The following is a 17397-nucleotide window of genomic DNA, read 5'->3' as shown; positions in this document are numbered from 1 at the left end:
GTGAGAGACCGAGAGCAGTCTGTCTGTGAGAGAGAGAGACAGTGCGCAGTCTGTCTGTGAGAGAAACAGTGAGCAGTCTGTCTGCGAGAGAGACAGTGAGCAGTCTGTCTGCGAGAGAGACAGAGAGCAGTCTGTCTGTGAGAGAAACAGTGAGCAGTCTGTCTGTGAGAGAGACAGTGCGCAGTCTGTCTGTGAGAGAGACAGAGGGCAGTCTGTCTGTGAGAGAGACAGTGAGCAGTTTGTCTGTGAGAGAAACAGAGAGCAGTCTGTCTGCGAGAGAGACAGTGAGCAATCTGTCTGCGAGAGAGACAGTGCGCAGTCTGTCTACGAGGGAGACAATGAACAGGCTGTCTGCGAGACAGTGCACAGTCTGCGAGAGAGACAGTGCGCAGTCTGCGAGAGAGACAGTGAGCAGTCTGTCTCTGAGAGAGAGACAGTGAGCATTCTGTCTGCGAGAGAGACAGTGCACAGTCTGTCTGCGAGAGAGACAGTGCGCAATCTGTCTGTGAGAGAGACAGTGAGCAGTCTGTCTGTGAGAGAGAGACAGTGCGCAGTCTGTCTGTGAGAGGGAGACAGAGCGCTGTCTGTCTGTGAGAGAGACAGTGAGCAGTCTGTCTGAGAGAGAGATAGTGCGCAGTCTGTCTGTGAGGGAGACAGTGCTCAGTCTGTCTGTAAGAGAGAGACAGTGCGCAGTCTGTCTGCGAGGGAGACAGTGCTCAGTCTGTCTGTAAGAGAGAGACAGTGCGCAGTCTGTCTGTGAGAGAGAGACAGTGAGCAGTCTGTCTGTGAGAGAAACAGGGAGCAGACTGTCTGCGAGAGAGACAGTGAGCAGTCTGTCTGTGAGAGAGACAGTGAGCAGTCTGTCTGTGAGATAGAGAGACAGCAGACTGTCTGTGAGAGAGAGAAAGTGAGCAGTCTGTCTGTGAGTGAGAGACAGTGCGCAGTCTCTCTGTGAGAGAGACAGAGAGCAGTCTGTCTGTGAGAGAGAGAAAGTGAGCAGTCTGTCTGTGAGAGAGAGACAGTGCGCAGTCTGTCTGTGGGTGAGTCAGTGAGCAGTCTGTCTGCGAGAGAGACAGTGCGCAGTCTGTCTGTGAGAGAGACAGTGAGCAGTCTGTCTGTGAGAGAGAGACAGTGCGCAGTCTGTCTGTGAGAGAGACAGAGAGCAGTCTGTCTGTGAGAGAGACAGTGAGCAGTCTGTCTGTGAGAGAGACAGTGCGCAGTCTGTCTGTGAGAGAAACAGTGAGCAGTCTGTCTGTGAGAGAGAGACAGTGCGCAGTCTGTCTGTGAGAGAGACAGTGCGCAGTCTGTCTGTGAGAGCGACAGTGAGCAGTCTGTCTGCGAGAGAGACAGAGAGCAGTCTGTCTGTGAGAGAAACCGTGAGCAGTCTGTCTGCGAGAGAGACAGTGCGCAGTCTGTCTGCGAACGAGACAGTGAGCAGTCTGTCTGTGAGAGAGAGTGAGCAATCTGTCTGCGAGAGAGACAGTGCGCAGTCTGTCGGCGAGAGAGACAGTGAGCAATCTGTCTGCGAGAGAGAGACAGTGAGCGGTCTGTCTGTGAGAGAGAGACAGTGCGCAGTCTGTCTGTGAGAGAGACAGTGAGCAGTCTGTCTGTGAGAGAGAGACAGTGAGCAGTCTGTCTGTGACAGAGAGACAGTGCGCAGTCTATCTGTGAGGGAGACAGTGAGCAGTCTGTCTGTGAGAGAGAGACAGTGCGCAGTCTGTCTGCGAACGAGACAGTGAGCAGTCTGTCTGTGAGAGAGAGTGAGCAGTCTGTCTGTGAGAGAGACAGTGCGCAGTCTGTCTGCGAGAGAGACAGTGAGCAATCTGTCTGCGAGAGAGAGACAGTGAGCAGTCTGTCCGTGAGAGAGAGACAGTGCGCAGTCTGTCTGTGAGAGAGACAGTGAGCAGTCTGTCTGTGAGAGAGAGACAGTGAGCAGTCTGTCTATGAGAGAGACAGTGCGCAGTCTGTCTGTGAGAGAGAGACAGTGCGCAGTCTGTCTGTGAGAGAAACAGTGCGCAGTCTGTCTGTGAGAGACCGAGAGCAGTCTGTCTGTGAGAGAGAGACAGTGCGCAGTCTGTCTGTGAGAGAGACAGAGAGCAGTCCGTCTGCGAGAGAGACAGAGAGCAGTCTGTCTGTGAGAGAAACAGTGAGCAGTCTGTCTGTGAGAGAGACAGTGCACAGTCTGTCTGTGAGAGCGACACAGAGCAGTCTGTCTGCGAGAGAGACAGTGTGCAGTCTGTCTGCGAGCGAGACAGTGCGCAGTCTGTCTGTGAGAGAGACAGTGAGCAGTCTGTCTGTGAGAGAGACAGAGAGCAGTCTGTCTGCGAGAGAGACAGAGAGCAGTCTGTCTGTGAGAGAAACAGTGAGCAGTCTGTCTGTGAGAGAGACAGTGCACAGTCTGTCTGTGAGAGCGACACAGAGCAGTCTGTCTGCGAGAGAGACAGTGTGCAGTCTGTCCGCGAGCGAGACAGTGCGCAGTCTGTCTGTGAGAGAGACAGAGAGCAGTCTGTCTGCTAGAGAGACAGAGAGCAGTCTGTCTGTGAGAGAGACAGAGAGCAGTCTGTCTGTGAGAGAGACAGAGAGCAGTCTGTCTGTGAGAGAGACAGAGAGCAGTCTGTCTGTGAGAGAGACAGTGCGGAGTCTGTCTGCGAGAGAGACAGTGAGGAGTCTGTCTGTGAGAGAGACAGTGCGCACTCTGTCTGCGAGGGAGAGACAGTGTGCTGTCTGTCTGTCAGAGAGAGACAGTGCGCAGTCTGTCTGCGAGAGAGACAGTGAGCAGTCTGTCTGTGAGAGAGACAGTGCGCAGTCTGTCTGTGAGAGAGACAGTGAGCAGTCTGTCTGCGAGAGAGACAGAGAGCAGTCTGTCTGTGAGAGAGACAGAGAGCAGTCTGTCTGTGAGAGAGACAGAGAGCAGTCTGTCTGTGAGAGAGACAGTGCGCAGTCTGTCTGTGAGAGAGACAGTGAGCAGTCTGTCTGTGAGAGAGACAGTGAGCAGTCTGTCTGCGAGAGAGACAGAGAGCAGTCTGTCTGTGAGAGAAACAGTGAGCAGTCTGTCTGCGAGAGAGACAGAGAGCAGTCTGTCTGTGAGAGAAACAGTGAGCAGTCTGTCTGTGGGAGAGACAGTGAGCAGTCTGTCTGCGAGAGAGACAGTGCGCAGTCTGTCTGTGAGAGAGACAGTGAGCAGTCTGTCTGTGAGAGAGACAGTGCGCAGTCTGTCTGCGAGAGAGAGAGACAGTGAGCAGTCTGTCTGTGAGAGAGACAGTGCGCAGTCTGTCTGTGAGAGAAACAGTGCGCAGTCTGTCTGTGAGAGACCGAGAGCAGTCTGTCTGTGAGAGAGAGACAGTGCGCAGTCTGTCTGTGAGAGAAACAGTGAGCAGTCTGTCTGCGAGAGAGACAGTGAGCAGTCTGTCTGCGAGAGAGACAGAGAGCAGTCTGCCTGTGAGAGAAACAGTGAGCAGTCTGTCTGTGAGAGAGACAGTGCGCAGTCTGTCTGTGAGAGAGACAGAGGGCAGTCTGTCTGTGAGAGAGACAGTGAGCAGTTTGTCTGTGAGAGAAACAGAGAGCAGTCTGTCTGCGAGAGAGACAGTGAGCAATCTGTCTGCGAGAGAGACAGTGCGCAGTCTGTCTACGAGGGAGACAATGAACAGTCTGTCTGCGAGACAGTGCACAGTCTGCGAGAGAGACAGTGCGCAGTCTGCGAGAGAGACAGTGAGCAGTCTATCTCTGAGAGAGAGACAGTGAGCATTCTGTCTGCGAGAGAGACAGTGCACAGTCTGTCTGCGAGAGAGACAGTGAGCAGTCTGTCTGTGAGAGAGAGACAGTGCGCAGTCTGTCTGTGAGAGGGAGACAGAGCGCAGTCTGTCTGTGAGAGAGACAGTGAGCAGTCTGTCTGAGAGAGAGATAGTGCGCAGTCTGTCTGTGAGGGAGACAGTGCTCAGTCTGTCTGTAAGAGAGAGACAGTGCGCAGTCTGTCTGCGAGGGAGACAGTGCTCAGTCTGTCTGTAAGAGAGAGACAGTGCGCAGTCTGTCTGTGAGAGAGAGACAGTGAGCAGTCTGTCTGTGAGAGAAACAGGGAGCAGACTGTCTGCGAGAGAGACAGTGAGCAGTCTGTCTGTGAGAGAGACAGTGAGCAGTCTGTCTGTGAGATAGAGAGACAGCAGACTGTCTGTGAGAGAGAGAAAGTGAGCAGTCTGTCTGTGAGTGAGAGACAGTGCGCAGTCTCTCTGTGAAAGAGACAGAGAGCAGTCTGTCTGTGAGAGAGAGAAAGTGAGCAGTCTGTCTGTGAGAGAGAGACAGTGCGCAGTCTGTCTGTGGGTGAGTCAGTGAGCAGTCTGTCTGCGAGAGAGACAGTGCGCAGTCTGTCTGTGAGAGAGACAGTGAGCAGTCTGTCTGTGAGAGAGAGACAGTGCGCAGTCTGTCTGTGAGAGAGACAGAGAGCAGTCTGTCTGTGAGAGAGACAGTGAGCAGTCTGTCTGTGAGAGAGACAGTGCGCAGTCTGTCTGTGAGAGAAACAGTGAGCAGTCTGTCTGTGAGAGAGAGACAGTGCGCAGTCTGTCTGTGAGAGAGACAGTGCGCAGTCTGTTTGTGAGAGCGACAGTGAGCAGTCTGTCTGCGAGAGAGACAGAGAGCAGTCTGTCTGTGAGAGAAACCGTGAGCAGTCTGTCTGCGAGAGAGACAGTGCGCAGTCTGTCTGCGAGAGAGAGAGACAGTGCTCAGTCTGTCTGTGAGAGAGACAGTGAGCAGTCTGTTTGTGAGAGTCAGTGAGCAGTCTGTCTGCGAGAGAGACAGTGAGCAGTCTGTCTGTGATAGAAACAGTCAGCAGTCTGTCTGCGAGAGAGACAGTGAGCAGTCTGTCTGTGAGAGAGACAGTGCGTAGTCTGTCTGCGAGAGAGACATTGAGCAGTCTGTCTGCGAGAGAGACAGTGAGCAGTCTGTCTGTGAGAGAGACAGAGAGCAGTCTGACTGTGAGAGAAACAGTGAGCAGTCTGTCTGCGAGAGAGACAGAGAGCAGTCTGTCTGTGAGAGAGACAGTGAGCAGTCTGTCTGCGAGAGAGACAGAGAGCAGTCTGTCTGTGAGAGAGACAGAGAGCAGTCTGTCTGTGAGAGAGACAGAGAGCAGTCTGTCTGTGAGAGAGACAGAGAGCAGTCTGTCTGTGAGAGAGACAGAGAGCAGTCTGTCTGTGAGAGAGACAGTGCGCAGTCTGTCTGTGAGAGAGACAGTGAGCAGTCTGTCTGTGAGAGAGACAGTGAGCAGTCTGTCTGCGAGAGAGACAGAGAGCAGTCTGTCTGTGAGAGAAACAGTGAGCAGTCTGTCTGCGAGAGAGACAGAGAGCAGTCTGTCTGTGAGAGAAACAGTGAGCAGTCTGTCTGTGGGAGAGACAGTGAGCAGTCTGTCTGCGAGAGAGACAGTGCGCAGTCTGTCTGTGAGAGAGACAGTGAGCAGTCTGTCTGTGAGAGAGACAGTGCGCAGTCTGTCTGCGAGAGAGAGAGACAGTGAGCAGTCTGTCTGTGAGAGAGACAGTGCGCAGTCTGTCTGTGAGAGAAACAGTGCGCAGTCTGTCTGTGAGAGACCGAGAGCAGTCTGTCTGTGAGAGAGAGACAGTGCGCAGTCTGTCTGTGAGAGAAACAGTGAGCAGTCTGTCTGCGAGAGAGACAGTGAGCAGTCTGTCTGCGAGAGAGACAGAGAGCAGTCTGCCTGTGAGAGAAACAGTGAGCAGTCTGTCTGTGAGAGAGACAGTGCGCAGTCTGTCTGTGAGAGAGACAGAGGGCAGTCTGTCTGTGAGAGAGACAGTGAGCAGTTTGTCTGTGAGAGAAACAGAGAGCAGTCTGTCTGCGAGAGAGACAGTGAGCAATCTGTCTGCGAGAGAGACAGTGCGCAGTCTGTCTACGAGGGAGACAATGAACAGTCTGTCTGCGAGACAGTGCACAGTCTGCGAGAGAGACAGTGCGCAGTCTGCGAGAGAGACAGTGAGCAGTCTATCTCTGAGAGAGAGACAGTGAGCATTCTGTCTGCGAGAGAGACAGTGCACAGTCTGTCTGCGAGAGAGACAGTGAGCAGTCTGTCTGTGAGAGAGAGACAGTGCGCAGTCTGTCTGTGAGAGGGAGACAGAGCGCAGTCTGTCTGTGAGAGAGACAGTGAGCAGTCTGTCTGAGAGAGAGATAGTGCGCAGTCTGTCTGTGAGGGAGACAGTGCTCAGTCTGTCTGTAAGAGAGAGACAGTGCGCAGTCTGTCTGCGAGGGAGACAGTGCTCAGTCTGTCTGTAAGAGAGAGACAGTGCGCAGTCTGTCTGTGAGAGAGAGACAGTGAGCAGTCTGTCTGTGAGAGAAACAGGGAGCAGACTGTCTGCGAGAGAGACAGTGAGCAGTCTGTCTGTGAGAGAGACAGTGAGCAGTCTGTCTGTGAGATAGAGAGACAGCAGACTGTCTGTGAGAGAGAGAAAGTGAGCAGTCTGTCTGTGAGTGAGAGACAGTGCGCAGTCTCTCTGTGAAAGAGACAGAGAGCAGTCTGTCTGTGAGAGAGAGAAAGTGAGCAGTCTGTCTGTGAGAGAGAGACAGTGCGCAGTCTGTCTGTGGGTGAGTCAGTGAGCAGTCTGTCTGCGAGAGAGACAGTGCGCAGTCTGTCTGTGAGAGAGACAGTGAGCAGTCTGTCTGTGAGAGAGAGACAGTGCGCAGTCTGTCTGTGAGAGAGACAGAGAGCAGTCTGTCTGTGAGAGAGACAGTGAGCAGTCTGTCTGTGAGAGAGACAGTGCGCAGTCTGTCTGTGAGAGAAACAGTGAGCAGTCTGTCTGTGAGAGAGAGACAGTGCGCAGTCTGTCTGTGAGAGAGACAGTGCGCAGTCTGTTTGTGAGAGCGACAGTGAGCAGTCTGTCTGCGAGAGAGACAGAGAGCAGTCTGTCTGTGAGAGAAACCGTGAGCAGTCTGTCTGCGAGAGAGACAGTGCGCAGTCTGTCTGCGAGAGAGAGAGACAGTGCTCAGTCTGTCTGTGAGAGAGACAGTGAGCAGTCTGTTTGTGAGAGTCAGTGAGCAGTCTGTCTGCGAGAGAGACAGTGAGCAGTCTGTCTGTGATAGAAACAGTCAGCAGTCTGTCTGCGAGAGAGACAGTGAGCAGTCTGTCTGTGAGAGAGACAGTGCGTAGTCTGTCTGCGAGAGAGACATTGAGCAGTCTGTCTGCGAGAGAGACAGTGAGCAGTCTGTCTGTGAGAGAGACAGAGAGCAGTCTGACTGTGAGAGAAACAGTGAGCAGTCTGTCTGCGAGAGAGACAGAGAGCAGTCTGTCTGTGAGAGAGACAGTGAGCAGTCTGTCTGCGAGAGAGACAGAGAGCAGTCTGTCTGTGAGAGAAACAGTGAGCAGTCTGTCTGTGAGAGAGAGACAGTGAGCAGTCTGTCTGCGAGAGAGAGACAGTGCGCAGTCTGTCTGTGAGAGAGACAGAGAGCAGTCTGTCTGTGAGAGAAACAGTGAGCAGTCTGTCTGAGAGAGAGAGACAGTGAGCAGTCTGTCTGTGAGAGAGACAGTGAGCAGTCTGTCTGCGAGAGAGACAGAGAGCAGTCTGTCTGTGAGAGAAACAGAGAGCAGACTGTGAGAGAGAGAGACAGTGCGCAGTCTGTTTGTGAGAGACAGTGAGGAGTCTGTCTGTGAGGGAGACAGAGAGCAGCCTGTCTGTGAGAGAGAGACAGTGCGCAGTCTGTCTGTGAGAGAGAGACAGTGCGCAGTCTGTCTGTGAGGGAGACAGTGAGCAGTCTGTCTGTGAGAGAGAGACAGTGCGCAGTCTGTCTGCGAACGAGACAGTGAGCAGTCTGTCTGTGAGAGAGAGTGAGCAGTCTGTCTGTGAGAGAAACAGTGAGCAGTCTGTCTGTGAGAGAGACAGAGAGCAGTCTGTCTGTGAGAGAGACAGTGAACAGTCCGTCTGCGAGAGAGACAGAGAGCAGTCTGTCTGTGAGAGAAACAGTGAGCAGTCTGTCTGTGAGAGAGACAGTGCACAGTCTGTCTGTGAGAGCGACACAGAGCAGTCTGTCTGCGAGAGAGACAGTGTGCAGTCTGTCTGCGAGCGAGACAGTGCGCAGTCTGTCTGTGAGAGAGACAGTGAGCAGTCTGTCTGTGAGAGAGACAGAGAGCAGTCTGTCGGCGAGAGAGACAGAGAGCAGTCTGTCTGGGAGAGAAACAGTGAGCAGTCTGTCTGTGAGAGAGACAGTGCACAGTCTGTCTGTGAGAGCGACACAGAGCAGTCTGTCTGCGAGAGAGACAGTGTGCAGTCTGTCCGCGAGCGAGACAGTGTGCAGTCTGTCTGTGAGAGAGACAGAGAGCAGTCTGTCTGCGAGAGAGACAGAGAGCAGTCTGTCTGTGAGAGAGACAGAGAGCAGTCTGTCTGTGAGAGAGACAGAGAGCAGTCTGTCTGTGAGAGAGACAGAGAGCAGTCTGTCTGTGAGAGAGACAGTGCGCAGTCTGTCTGTGAGAGAGACAGTGAGGAGTCTGTCTGTGAGAGAGACAGTGCGCACTCTGTCTGCGAGGGAGAGACAGTGTGCTGTCTGTCTGCGAGAGAGACAGAGAGCAGTCTGTCTGTGAGAGAGACAGAGAGCAGTCTGTCTGTGAGAGAGACAGAGAGCAGTCTGTCTGTGAGAGAGACAGAGAGCAGTCTGTCTGTGAGGGAGACAGTGCGCAGTCTGTCTGTGAGAGAGACAGTGAGCAGTCTGTCTGTGAGAGAGACAGTGAGCAGTCTGTCTGCGAGAGAGACAGAGAGCAGTCTGTCTGTGAGAGAAACAGTGAGCAGTCTGTCTGCGAGAGAGACAGAGAGCAGTCTGTCTGTGAGAGAAACAGTGAGCAGTCTGTCTGTGGGAGAGACAGTGTGCAGTCTGTCTGCGAGAGAGACAGTGCGCAGTCTGTCTGTGAGAGAGACAGTGAGCAGTCTGTCTGTGAGAGAGACAGTGCGCAGTATGTCTGCGAGAGAGAGAGACAGTGAGCAGTCTGTCTGTGAGAGAGACAGTGCGCAGTCTGTCTGTGAGAGAAACAGTGCGCAGTCTGTCTGTGAGAGACCGAGAGCAGTCTGTCTGTGAGAGAGAGACAGTGCGCAGTCTGTCTGTGAGAGAGACAGAGAGCAGTCTGTCTGCGAGAGAGACAGAGAGCAGTCTGTCTGTGAGAGAAACAGTGAGCAGTCTGTCTGTGAGAGAGACAGTGCACAGTCTGTCTGTGAGAGCGACACAGAGCAGTCTGTCTGCGAGAGAGACAGTGTGCAGTCTGTCTGCGAGCGAGAGAGTGCGCAGTCTGTCTGTGAGAGAGACAGTGAGCAGTCTGTCTGTGAGAGAGACAGAGAGCAGTCTGTCTGCGAGAGAGACAGAGAGCAGTCTGTCTGTGAGAGAAACAGTGAGCAGTCTGTCTGTGAGAGAGACAGTGCACAGTCTGTCTGTGAGAGCGACACAGAGGAGTCTGTCTGCGAGAGAGACAGTGTGCAGTCTGTCCGCGAGCGAGACAGTGCGCAGTCTGTCTGTGAGAGAGACAGAGAGCAGTCTGTCTGCGAGAGAGACAGAGAGCAGTCTGTCTGTGAGAGAGACAGAGAGCAGTCTGTGTGTGAGAGAGACAGAGAGCAGTCTGTCTGTGAGAGAGACAGAGAGCAGTCTGTCTGTGAGAGAGACAGTGCGGACAGTGCGCAGTCTGTCTGTGAGAGAGACAGTGAGGAGTCTGTCTGTGAGAGAGACAGTGCGCACTCTGTCTGCGAGGGAGAGACAGTGTGCTGTCTGTCTGTCAGAGAGAGACAGTGCGCAGTCTGTCTGCGAGAGAGACAGTGAGCAGTCTGTCTGTGAGAGAGACAGTGAGCAGTCTGTCTGCGAGAGAGACAGAGAGCAGTCTGTCTGTGAGAGAGACAGTGAGCAGTCTGTCTGCGAGAGAGACAGAGAGCAGTCTGTCTGTGAGAGAAACAGTGAGCAGTCTGTCTGTGAGAGAGAGACAGTGAGCAGTCTGTCTGCGAGAGAGAGACAGTGCGCAGTCTGTCTGTGAGAGAGACAGAGAGCAGTCTGTCTGTGAGAGAAACAGTGAGCAGTCTGTCTGAGAGAGAGAGACAGTGAGCAGTCTGTCTGTGAGAGAGACAGTGAGCAGTCTGTCTGCGAGAGAGACAGAGAGCAGTCTGTCTGTGAGAGAAACAGAGAGCAGACTGTGAGAGAGAGAGACAGTGCGCAGTCTGTTTGTGAGAGACAGTGAGGAGTCTGTCTGTGAGGGAGACAGAGAGCAGCCTGTCTGTGAGAGAGAGACAGTGCGCAGTCTGTCTGTGAGAGAGAGACAGTGCGCAGTCTGTCTGTGAGGGAGACAGTGAGCAGTCTGTCTGTGAGAGAGAGACAGTGCGCAGTCTGTCTGCGAACGAGACAGTGAGCAGTCTGTCTGTGAGAGAGAGTGAGCAGTCTGTCTGTGAGAGAAACAGTGAGCAGTCTGTCTGTGAGAGAGACAGAGAGCAGTCTGTCTGTGAGAGAGACAGTGAACAGTCCGTCTGCGAGAGAGACAGAGAGCAGTCTGTCTGTGAGAGAAACAGTGAGCAGTCTGTCTGTGAGAGAGACAGTGCACAGTCTGTCTGTGAGAGCGACACAGAGCAGTCTGTCTGCGAGAGAGACAGTGTGCAGTCTGTCTGCGAGCGAGACAGTGCGCAGTCTGTCTGTGAGAGAGACAGTGAGCAGTCTGTCTGTGAGAGAGACAGAGAGCAGTCTGTCTGCGAGAGAGACAGAGAGCAGTCTGTCTGGGAGAGAAACAGTGAGCAGTCTGTCTGTGAGAGAGACAGTGCACAGTCTGTCTGTGAGAGCGACACAGAGCAGTCTGTCTGCGAGAGAGACAGTGTGCAGTCTGTCCGCGAGCGAGACAGTGCGCAGTCTGTCTGTGAGAGAGACAGAGAGCAGTCTGTCTGCGAGAGAGACAGAGAGCAGTCTGTCTGTGAGAGAGACAGAGAGCAGTCTGTCTGTGAGAGAGACAGAGAGCAGTCTGTCTGTGAGAGAGACAGAGAGCAGTCTGTCTGTGAGAGAGACAGTGCGCAGTCTGTCTGTGAGAGAGACAGTGAGGAGTCTGTCTGTGAGAGAGACAGTGCGCACTCTGTCTGCGAGGGAGAGACAGTGTGCTGTCTGTCTGCGAGAGAGACAGAGAGCAGTCTGTCTGTGAGAGAGACAGAGAGCAGTCTGTCTGTGAGAGAGACAGAGAGCAGTCTGTCTGTGAGAGAGACAGAGAGCAGTCTGTCTGTGAGAGAGACAGTGCGCAGTCTGTCTGTGAGAGAGACAGTGAGCAGTCTGTCTGTGAGAGAGACAGTGAGCAGTCTGTCTGCGAGAGAGACAGAGAGCAGTCTGTCTGTGAGAGAAACAGTGAGCAGTCTGTCTGCGAGAGAGACAGAGAGCAGTCTGTCTGTGAGAGAAACAGTGAGCAGTCTGTCTGTGGGAGAGACAGTGTGCAGTCTGTCTGCGAGAGAGACAGTGCGCAGTCTGTCTGTGAGAGAGACAGTGAGCAGTCTGTCTGTGAGAGAGACAGTGCGCAGTATGTCTGCGAGAGAGAGAGACAGTGAGCAGTCTGTCTGTGAGAGAGACAGTGCGCAGTCTGTCTGTGAGAGAAACAGTGCGCAGTCTGTCTGTGAGAGACCGAGAGCAGTCTGTCTGTGAGAGAGAGACAGTGCGCAGTCTGTCTGTGAGAGAGACAGAGAGCAGTCTGTCTGCGAGAGAGACAGAGAGCAGTCTGTCTGTGAGAGAAACAGTGAGCAGTCTGTCTGTGAGAGAGACAGTGCACAGTCTGTCTGTGAGAGCGACACAGAGCAGTCTGTCTGCGAGAGAGACAGTGTGCAGTCTGTCTGCGAGCGAGACAGTGCGCAGTCTGTCTGTGAGAGAGACAGTGAGCAGTCTGTCTGTGAGAGAGACAGAGAGCAGTCTGTCTGCGAGAGAGACAGAGAGCAGTCTGTCTGTGAGAGAAACAGTGAGCAGTCTGTCTGTGAGAGAGACAGTGCACAGTCTGTCTGTGAGAGCGACACAGAGGAGTCTGTCTGCGAGAGAGACAGTGTGCAGTCTGTCCGCGAGCGAGACAGTGCGCAGTCTGTCTGTGAGAGAGACAGAGAGCAGTCTGTCTGCGAGAGAGACAGAGAGCAGTCTGTCTGTGAGAGAGACAGAGAGCAGTCTGTGTGTGAGAGAGACAGAGAGCAGTCTGTCTGTGAGAGAGACAGAGAGCAGTCTGTCTGTGAGAGAGACAGTGCGGACAGTGCGCAGTCTGTCTGTGAGAGAGACAGTGAGGAGTCTGTCTGTGAGAGAGACAGTGCGCACTCTGTCTGCGAGGGAGAGACAGTGTGCTGTCTGTCTGTCAGAGAGAGACAGTGCGCAGTCTGTCTGCGAGAGAGACAGTGAGCAGTCTGTCTGTGAGAGAGACAGTGCGCAGTCTGTCTGTGAGAGAGACAGTGAGCAGTCTGTCTGCGAGAGAGACAGAGAGCAGTCTGTCTGTGAGAGAGACAGAGAGCAGTCTGTCTGTGAGAGAGACAGAGAGCAGTCTGTCTGTGAGAGAGACAGAGAGCAGTCTGTCTGTGAGAGAGACAGTGCGCAGTCTGTCTGTGAGAGAGACAGTGAGCAGTCTGTCTGTGAGAGAGACAGTGAGCAGTCTGTCTGCGAGAGAGACAGAGAGCAGTCTGTCTGTGAGAGAAACAGTGAGCAGTCTGTCTGCGAGAGAGACAGAGAGCAGTCTGTCTGTGAGAGAAACAGTGAGCAGTCTGTCTGTGGGAGAGACAGTGAGCAGTCTGTCTGCGAGAGAGACAGTGAGCAGTCTGTCTGTGAGAGAGACAGTGCGCAGTCTGTCTGCGAGAGAGAGAGACAGTGAGCAGTCTGTCTGTGAGAGAGACAGTGCGCAGTCTGTCTGTGAGAGAAACAGTGCGCAGTCTGTCTGTGAGAGACCGAGAGCAGTCTGTCTGTGAGAGAGAGAGACAGTGCGCAGTCTGTCTGTGAGAGAAACAGTGAGCAGTCTGTCTGCGAGAGAGACAGTGAGCAGTCTGTCTGCGAGAGAGACAGAGAGCAGTCTGTCTGTGAGAGAAACAGTGAGCAGTCTGTCTGTGAGAGAGACAGTGCGCAGTCTGTCTGTGAGAGAGACAGAGGGCAGTCTGTCTGTGAGAGAGACAGTGAGCAGTTTGTCTGTGAGAGAAACAGAGAGCAGTCTGTCTGCGAGAGAGACAGTGAGCAATCTGTCTGCGAGAGAGACAGTGCGCAGTCTGTCTACGAGGGAGACAATGAACAGTCTGTCTGCGAGACAGTGCACAGTCTGCGAGAGAGACAGTGCGCAGTCTGCGAGAGAGACAGTGAGCAGTCTGTCTCTGAGAGAGAGACAGTGAGCATTCTGTCTGCGAGAGAGACAGTGCACAGTCTGTCTGCGAGAGAGACAGTGCGCAATCTGTCTGTGAGAGAGACAGTGAGCAGTCTGTCTGTGAGAGAGAGACAGTGCGCAGTCTGTCTGTGAGAGGGAGACAGAGCGCTGTCTGTCTGTGAGAGAGACAGTGAGCAGTCTGTCTGAGAGAGAGATAGTGCGCAGTCTGTCTGTGAGGGAGACAGTGCTCAGTCTGTCTGTAAGAGAGAGACAGTGCGCAGTCTGTCTGCGAGGGAGACAGTGCTCAGTCTGTCTGTAAGAGAGAGACAGTGCGCAGTCTGTCTGTGAGAGAGAGACAGTGAGCAGTCTGTCTGTGAGAGAAACAGGGAGCAGACTGTCTGCGAGAGAGACAGTGAGCAGTCTGTCTGTGAGAGAGACAGTGAGCAGTCTGTCTGTGAGATAGAGAGACAGCAGACTGTCTGTGAGAGAGAGAAAGTGAGCAGTCTGTCTGTGAGTGAGAGACAGTGCGCAGTCTCTCTGTGAGAGAGACAGAGAGCAGTCTGTCTGTGAGAGAGAGAAAGTGAGCAGTCTGTCTGTGAGAGAGAGACAGTGCGCAGTCTGTCTGTGGGTGAGTCAGTGAGCAGTCTGTCTGCGAGAGAGACAGTGCGCAGTCTGTCTGTGAGAGAGACAGTGAGCAGTCTGTCTGTGAGAGAGAGACAGTGCGCAGTCTGTCTGTGAGAGAGACAGTGCGCAGTCTGTCTGTGAGAGAGACAGAGAGCAGTCTGTCTGCGGGGGAGACAGTGCGCAGTCTGTCTGCGGGGGAGATAGTGAGCAGTCTTTCTGTGAGAGAGACAGTGAGCAGTCTGTCTGCGAGAGAGACAGTGAGCAGTCTGTCTGCGAGAGAGACAGTGAGCAGTCTGTCTGCGAGAGAGACAGTGAGCAGACTGTCTGCGAGAGAGACAGTGAGCAGTCTGTCTGCGAGGGAGTCAGTGACCAGCCTGTCTGTGAGAGAGACAGTGCGCAGTCTGTCTGTGAGAGACAGTGAGCAGTCTGTCTCTGAGAGAGACAGAGAGCAGTCTGTCTGCGAGAGAGACAGTGAGCAGTCTGTCTGCGAGAGAGACAGAGAGCAGTCTGTCTGCGAGAGAGACCGTGCGCAGACTGTCTGCGAGAGAGACAGTGCGCAGACTGCGAGAGAGAGACAGTGCGCAGTCTGTCTGTGGGGGAGACAGTGACAGTCTGTCTGTGGGGGAGACAGTGAGCAGTCTGTCTGTGGGGGAGACAGTGACAGTCTGTCTGTGGGGGAGACAGTGACAGTCTGTCTGTGGGGGAGACAGTGAAAGTCTGTCTGTGGGGGAGACAGTGACAGTCTGTCTGTGGGAGAGACAGTGCTCAGACTGTCTGTGGGGGTGACAGTGAGCAGACTGTTAATACACCAGGTAACATTCTCCACAGAGTCGGGAGTAATGCTAATTTTCCCATTTTGTTGCAGCGAGCAGTGCCCCTTGGGAATCTGCTCACAGGCTGATCTGGGACCAAACCTCTCGCTTCCTGTTCACCTCCTTCCTGCAGATTCTCCTCTCCCTGGATCTCGAAAAGTGTGACTTTTCAAGGGCTGGAGAATGGTCAGGGAATCCTCCTCCTGTGGGGGATCTTTCCTCTTTCCACCCCCATTGCTGCTGTCGACTAGAAGGAGGTAAATAACAGATCTGCATGTGGTCTTTCTGCCCTCATGGCCTGGTGTTCACCTTGTCTATTTAATGGGCTGATGTAGGGAGTGTTCCTGTTGTCACCCCGAGTAAAGGCACTGGACTCGACTATGTGTGATCTTTGCTGAGACGTGAGGAAATACAGAAGGGAGGTGCATGGACAGGAAGCAGGGAAAGTTTCTCCCCAGCCCCCTGGACAATTCATTAGCGTGGTGTCCAGTGTGTGCTCCTCAAGACAATTCACTGTGAGACCGACACTGGAAAGGGAAGTCATCAAGTTGCTCCACTGGAATCTGAGCTGCACTGTCTGAAAACGCTCCCTCAAAACACCGACAGGCTCCGCAGCTCCAGCAGTGCTTCTCCAACTTTGGATTAAAAATAAATCCTTGGAGCTGCTGTGAGACCACCCTGGATACCCAGACCACCCTGGATACCCAGAACACCCTGGATACCCAGAACATCCTGGATACCCAGAACATCCTGGATACCCAGAACATCCTGGATACCCAGACCACCCTGGATACCCAGAACATCCTGGATACCCAGAACATCCTGGATACCCAGAACATCCTGGATACCCAGACCACCCTGGATACCCAGACCACCCTGGATACCCAGAACATCCTGGATACCCAGACCACCCTGGATACCCAGACCACCCTGGATACCCAGACCACCCTGGATACCCAGACCACCCTGGATACCCAGACCACCCTGGATACCCAGAACATCCTGGATACCCAGACCACCCTGGATACCCAGAACATCCTGGATACCCAGAACATCCTGGATACCCAGACCACCCTGGATACCCAGACCACCCTGGATACCCAGAACATCCTGGATACCCAGACCACCCTGGATACCCAGAACATCCTGGATACCCAGAACATCCTGGATACCCAGACCACCCTGGATACCCAGACCACCCTGGATACCCAGACCACCCTGGATACCCAGACCACCCTGGATACCCAGACCACCCTGGATACCCAGAACATCCTGGATACCCAGAACATCCTGGATACCCAGAACATCCTGGATACCCAGAACATCCTGGGATGTTCCCAGAGGGAAAACCAGTTCCCTGTCAACATCTTTGGGGTTACCATTGACGAGAAACTCAACTGGACTCACCACATAAACACAGTGGCTACAAGAGCAGGTCAGAGGCTAGGAATACTGCGGCGAGTAACTCACCTCCTGACTCCCCAAAGTCTATCCACCATCTACAAGGCACAAGTCAGGGGTGTGATGGAATATTCCCCACTTGCCTGGATGGGTGCAGCTCCAACAACACTCCAGAAGCTTGACACCATCCAGGACAAAGCAGCTGCTTGACTGGCACCACATCTACAAACATTCAATCCCTCCACCACAGACGCTCAGTAGCAGCAGTGTGTACTATCTACAAGATGCACTGCAGCAATTCACCAAAGATCCTGAGACAGCACCTTCCAAACCCACAACCACTTCCATCTAGAAGAACAAGGGCAGCAGATAAATGGGAACACCACCACCTGCAAGTTCTCCTCCAAGCCACTCACCATCCCGACTTGGAAATATATCGCCGTTCCTTCGCAGTTGCTGCGTCAAAATCCTGGAATTCCCTTCCTAATGGCATTGTGGGTCAACCCCACAGGACATCGACTTCAGCGATTCAAGAAGGCAGCTCAGCGCTACCTTCTCAAGGGCAACTAGGGATGGGCAATAAATGCTGGCCAGCCAACATGTCCTACCCATGTCCTACGAATGAATAATTAAAAAAAAGTTCAAAATGTTCAAATCCCAGTGGAAAGCAGTAATTACTGATCTGCCCATCAAGACAGGGACAAAGGGTGATTGGGGCTGTGTACGTGGCCGGAATTTGCATAATGAGGAGTTGCCTGGGGGATCTCGTAATTCCAATTCTCTTCCTGCACCTATTGGCACACTAAAGCAGATTTTCATCTGTTTCCATAGCTATTAATTTCTGGAATAGGTCACTGTCTGTCGCCAGGGGTTATAGCTTGAGGGATGCCCCTCCACATCAAACATGATGGACCAGGAGTTTTGGAAGGATTTACAGATTGACACTCAACCTGTTTTGGCCGCGTTATGAACGCAACTTCCTGGCCATCCTGGGGAGGGACTTGAACCCAGAGCCTCTGGCTCAGAGGCAGGGACACTACCCACTGAGGCACCAAGACTCCCAATGTAGGGATAGAGGAGGTCATAGAGATTGGGAGGGGTGAGACCACGGAGCAATTAGAGGACACAGGTTTCAAGTCCAAGTGTTACTGGTCTGGGTGCTGATGTGATTTAGCAGGAATAGGGGTGATGGGTGAATGGGACATGGTACAAGTTAGGAAAAGAGGAGCAGTGGTTTGGGTCAGCACCAGTGAACAGAGTGATGAGGGTGAGGAAGGA

At 53.4% G+C, this 17397-nt stretch overlaps 1 protein-coding gene across 4 annotated transcripts in view; it reads right to left on the bottom strand.

Annotated features, from left to right (window-relative positions):
- LOC144497876 (pre-B-cell leukemia transcription factor 1-like) overlaps positions 1 to 17397 on the bottom strand; it is a 486513-nt gene that overhangs the window by 131122 nt on the left and 337994 nt on the right. The window lies entirely within an intron of this gene.

Source organism: Mustelus asterias, chromosome 8 (assembly GCF_964213995.1).
Source record: "Mustelus asterias chromosome 8, sMusAst1.hap1.1, whole genome shotgun sequence".
Classification (NCBI taxonomy): domain Eukaryota; kingdom Metazoa; phylum Chordata; class Chondrichthyes; order Carcharhiniformes; family Triakidae; genus Mustelus; species Mustelus asterias.
Note: the sequence above shows the minus strand (reverse complement) of the source record. Positions and strands in the feature narration are given on the sequence as shown.